Here is a 6,264-nt window from a genome sequence, read left to right on the forward strand (position 1 = left end):
GCGATTCTTACTTGCCTAGAGGGGTAATTCCACTAAGGAATTTGGAACAAAAAGAGACATTCACTTGGGTTAGCCAGAACAGGTGTCAATTCAGGCTCTGCCATCAACTAGCAAGCTGTGTCTTCTTAGGCACATCCCTTCTCCCTCGCCATTGGGGCAAGGGGTAATAGTGTCTACCTTGCATACCCTTTTAGAATTGGCAGGAGATGGAACAAAACCGTGAGAGAGCACTATGCACCCGTGAGGCAGGGAGATGTGGGACCCACCCTGATTATTTTGTTTTCCATGGCCTTTGCAAATTTGAGAGCTGAAATATAGAGAACTTAGCAAAACATTTAGATATCCCTAATTAGTCAAGTTAACCTCAGAAAAGTAACAGTAATAATAATAACACTACCACCACTATGCTGAAAACAACCCACCCTTGACCCTGTGGAAATAGGAAGAAAGAGGGTGTTCCCGGTTTCTATGGGGATTCAGACTTAGAATATAATGGCTGCTTTGTTCATTTGGACATGGGACTTAAATCCCAAATTCCAGTGGAATTACCCTTCTAGGCAAGAAGAATTGCAGCCCAACTGGAGTAACTGACTTCAGGGTGGGGAGACGGTAGTTAGCCCTCGGGGATGTGAACTTTTGCCCCAACACCAAGCCAGGGTTGTCTTTGTGTTTGAACTGAGTCAAGTTGAGGGTATCTCAGGGGTAGCCCGTTTGCTGGGTTCCTTTGAAAGTTTTCCTGGGTAATTTTCACTGATTCGTCCAGTAACAATAGCAAATCATACTGAGCACTGATTGTTTTCTTGAAAGGTGGGAAAGCCTTGCTTCTGTAGAAAGAAAAAGGGGTGTAAAAGACAGGAGTTTAGAAGCTGAAATCTAGATGAGTTTTAGAGAGCTTTTTTTTTTTTTTCAATCTTCCGATCTGTAGTTTAAAAATTTGACTGCACTGGTGTGCGTGCGTGTGTGTGTGTGTGTGTGTGTGTGTGTGTGTGTGTGTGTGTGTGTGTGTGTGTGTGTAGCGGGGTATTCTCCCTTAATATTGGGGAAAGCTTCAAAAATGCCAATTCATTTCACCTGTGCCAAGTGCAACCAGGAGAGTGCTTGGTGGGAGCGCTCCACCACAATCAGGCAGGAATTTGTTAGAGTAGAGCACCTTGGCTTGGGAAAAGAAGAGGGAGTGGAGGAGGACAATTGGCTACCTTTTAAGGATCAAGAATAAGGACCTACCAACTAATGGATTCATGGTAGGCATTCAATAATGTTGTGGAAGGAAGAAAACATCAGAGAAATTGAAACTCCAAAGGAAGGAAGCTGTACAATCGTTTGATTTATTCCTGCCCAACCTGGAGAGTCTCTTACCTGACATAACCTAGTTAGGCTTTCTTTTATATTAAAGTAAAAGCAGCTTACGTAGACTATTCCTTTTCCTTTATTAGTATAGTATTGGCAATTTATATAACATTTTCATCAACATTATCCCATTTAATCTTTATTTCTGATCCTGAGATTAACACACACACACACACACACACACACACACACACACACACAATGGGGTTTTATCACCTAGGAATCAATGACCCAGACTAGCATTTACCAGAACTTCTAGCTCGTTAGTATCATTATTTTTATTTAACTTAATTATGTGGATTAATTAATTAAAATAATTTATTTAAATCAATTATTTAAGTTAGCTCATCTATTTTAACTTAAAATTTTATTTTAAAAGTTTATATAACTACTGTGAAATAACAACTTGTGCTGAGAGTCTTTCTTCTAAACTATAAAATGCTCTACATGCCTAATGATTTTTTTTATCCACCTAGCTAGATATACCTTTTTTTTTTAGTTTTTGAGGTGTAATTATATACCATAGAATTCACCCTTTTAAAGTCAGTGATTTTTAGTAATTTTACCAAGTTGTGCAACCATCCCCACGATCCAGTTTTAACACATTTCCATCATCCTAATAAGATCACTCATGCCCAAGCAGAGTGAATGCCCCTTCCACTTCCAGCCACAGGAACCACTTACCTGTTGTCAGTCTCTATAGATTTGCCTTTTCTGGACTTTCCATATAAGTGGAATCGTATGATATATTGTGTTTTATGTCTGGCTTCTTTCAGTTGGCATAATTTTGTAGAGGTTCATTAGACTTACCATGCAGCCTCACTTTTAGAAACAATGATATATAAATGTCTGTTATAAAAGTGTCTGTATGATGATGTTGGAACAGATGACAATTTCCTAACCTAAGCAAGGTTTGCAAATATTTGTTTGGAAATTAATTATATGACATATTCAGGAAGAATGAAGGATTCAGTGAAATGTATGACCTGGTCTGACTTGGACTCTTTGGGAAATGGGATGAAATGTCTAGAATATTAGACAAGCCCCATATGCCTGGTGGCTAAGGAGCCATCTGTGCTTCTAAAAATTAATTTTTTTTCAAATTTTTTTCCTCATATATAAAGTTCAAACACACTAACCGTTAGAATAATATAATGAATCCTCATTTACTTATCTTCCTGATTAAGCAATATCAAGATTTTGCCACATTTGTTTCATGAGTCCTTTATTTCTCTCTTTTCTCCGTTTGCTAAAATATTGGGTTGTCGGAAAAGTCATAACCCATTTTTGTAACGAAAAACAGAAAAAATATGTCATGACTTTACCAACAACCCAATATTTTAAAAACAAATCCCATATGTCACCTTGACCCCATACATACTTTAGTGTACATTTCTAAAAAATATGGACTTTTAAACCTTTTAATATGGCATTATAATACTATATTACCAATGATATGTTTATACACCAAGTTTTCAGTTGGTGATCATCCTGGGTCTGCTTCTTGGTGTTTGGTTGAAGGTGGCGAGGAGTCAGAAAGGGGAAAGGGAAGGGCCACATGGAGCTGCAAGAACTAGTTGAGTTCTTGAAAGTAGACCTAAGGTCCATATGCATTAAGCTATCTGTTAGGTACCTCACCTTCATTATCTTATCGAATTCCTGGTTATCTTGTGAGGCAAGTATGATTATTCTCCTTCTAAAGATTTAAAGAGGTTAAATAGGTAAACTTCCCAGGCTCACACAGTAAGTTAGAGGTGGAGATAGGATTCGAAGCCAAGAATGATTGAATAAATTTTCCCACTTCTATGCTTCCCTACTATGTAACCGTTATTGCAAAACCATGTTTTTAGACCCAAGTTACTGTGCTCTGGGAAATACAGATTATATTTGTAGAAGCATTCACGATCCTTTTGATTCTTTAATAACAGCTATAAAGCTTTATTAAATTCAGGTAGAAGTAGTAATAAAAATGAATAATTATGGTAATAATAATAATAAACACTTATATAATGCTTACTATGTGCCAAGTACTATTTTAAGACTTCGTATATACATATTAACCCATTTAATCTTTCCAACAATTCTATGAGTTACATACTATTATTGTGCCCATTTTATGGATGGAAAAATTGAGGTACAGAATGATTAAGTAACTAGCCCAAAGTCACACAGCTAGTAAATGACAGACTGGGGATTTGAACTGTGCTAATTTAGCTCCAGAATCCATAAAATACGCCTCCTAATAGAAACTCAATATACAGAAATTCTGATTCACAGATTTTAAGATCAGGGAATGGATTCAATAAGCAATGTGCCTGCAGCATTCATGTGTGCTTCCTTTTGGGGGGCAGCTGTACTGTAAAATATCCTGGCCAGCTGTCTGCATAAGGATACTTGTGTTTGTCAGACCATGTGCTACCCAAACAGAAATGTGCCTGGCTTATATCCCATTGCTAAATGCAATTACATATGTGATGCTGAATTTATTTTTTCCATTTGTTTATTTATTTGAAACTTTTGATTCCCCAGTATTGCTGGCTTCTCCTCCATTTGAGATATACAGTTTTTCACTAGAAAAACCAGTAATTTCTCTGAAGTGCTAGAAAATAGAATATAGGCTTAATCATTAATAATCTATAAATAGAAAATATTAACTGTCAGTTATCTCCTTACAGAAGGCAGTGATTGCTAGAAATTAATTCACTTTTAATTCAATGTTCAATGAGCAGTAGTTTTCTTTTAAACTTCTAAATTACTCTGATAAAAACAAAACAAAATAACTTAAAGGTTCTCATTAATAGCGCGTAACTTTTTAAGTTGATACTTTTCCCAAAAAAAGATATCATTTAGCATTGTTAAGTGTGTGTCTTCCAAAGTTAAGGTGCAGTATTTAATGTTGTTTTATTATATATGTCTTGAAGCTAATAATTTTTTCCAAAATAATAACTTTCTCATTCTATAATAAAAAACATGGGGAAATCGAATAACATATGAGACTATAATTTCCTTGAAATATTCTTAAGTATGTTTAGTTTAGTGTAGATAACATTTGCTTTTAAAGTCCTATTAATGCTTTTCAAGTGCCCTGATCAACTATTGGGGAAAATGAGAACTTGAAACGTGTTCATGTTTATGTGACCTGTTACTTGATAGTTTCTTAAGGACTGAATTTTAACATTAGGTTTTTATTGTTTCCATTAAAGTCACATGCTAAAAACCTTATTGTGTAAAATAAGTACCTGCTTCCAAGTAGTCTGATATTATTTGATATTAAATTACAACTCTGAAACTATTAATTATGAAGTATGACCATGTGATGAGAACACAAAATTGCTCTTCTCACCATCATGCATTGCTCACAATATTATAAATTGATACAAACCTTTGAGAAAGGAATCTGGCAATACTCCAAGAATGATTTAGAAGTTAAATCATTGAGCCAGTAAACTGCTTCTGAGGACTGGACTAAGGAAATAATTTCTAATATGGGACACTATGTTCATGAAGATGTCCATTGTAATGTTATTTATAATAATATAAAATTAGAAAGAAGAAAAATGCTAAAAATAGTAAAATTATAACTTTGTTTATAATGTTATAAAACAGGAAGCAACCTATACCTTTGAAATAGGAGAATGATATACATAGGGGCACTAAAATCTTGGTGCCATTTAGGTGTTAAAACCAGGTACCAAGGATGTTATCTAAACAACGCTTTACCAGGGCTGATTCTGTTATGTCAGGTCCTTGGAAGTAAATTGCAGTGAGCTCTCCGAGGGCTGAAGCATTCTATTTTTCTTTGGACCATTGCCACTGACCTTTTGCACACAGAAGACACCCAATATATGTTGTTTTGTGTGAGTTATTGGTGGATTGACTGAAAGAATATATTTAAAAATATCATTATTCTGCCTGTTCTTCACAATAATTAAAAACCAAATTAGTGAGGTACGCCAAAAGAGTTTTCCCATTATAGCTAGCTTTTCCTTCTTTTTTTTTTCTAAGTGCTTTCCCTCTTCTATAAAATTGTTAATTACATCTGCTCATTCTCACTATTTTTTTACCTTTCCTACCTAGGATTTTGCTTTTTTTCACATTAATGAGATGGAAGGACCCTTCCAGACATTTTTGTAAAGTAAAAACATTTGCCACTCACTGTCCAATCACTGATCTTAGCCAAAATGGGTAGTCTTTGCTCAGTGTCTCCTGCTCAGACATCACAAGAGTCCATGCTATCACCACCATTATTATTATTATTATTATTATTATTATTATTATTTTATTATTATCTGAGTATTAACAATGTACTCACTGCTAAACCAAGTCTCTTAATGAGTGTTTTAAATGACAGTAAGATAAGCAATTCCCAAATATAACTTCATACAGGTGGTATTTGGTATACCATCAGTTGTGTAGAATACTTTTATTGGGGTAAGTTTTTTCAAGTTTAAAAAATGTAAGTTAACTTGAATGTAGCTTTTCTATGAAAACCACAAAATCCACAATGGGTTAGCCATCATCTACTGATTTTAGTAACTTTATTCTGTGGCATTTGCATCAAGAAGCAGTATAAAGCCCATGACACTTTTTGCATTCATCTTCTCTAACCCAGTATTTTGATCACTCAAACTAATTTTATAGCACTCTAATCAAATACTCAATCCTAACATGTCTGTGGAGTATCATCTTTACTCTTTCGGTTACTCAATCCTAACATGTCTGTGGAGTATCATCTTTACTCTTTCGGTTATGTTAAACTCTGCCTGTAGTCCTACATTATTGCCTATTTTGCAAATGAGGGATTGGTCATATGTTCTGCTTTGTTTTTTCTTCCTGTTATGTGGATGATAATATGAAATAATGAAAAATTGAAAACCTTTCTTCTAAGATCAAGAGCAAGACAAGATGTACACTCTC

Source organism: Hipposideros armiger, unplaced genomic scaffold (assembly GCF_001890085.2).
Source record: "Hipposideros armiger isolate ML-2016 unplaced genomic scaffold, ASM189008v1 scaffold_1179, whole genome shotgun sequence".
Classification (NCBI taxonomy): Eukaryota; Metazoa; Chordata; class Mammalia; order Chiroptera; family Hipposideridae; genus Hipposideros; species Hipposideros armiger.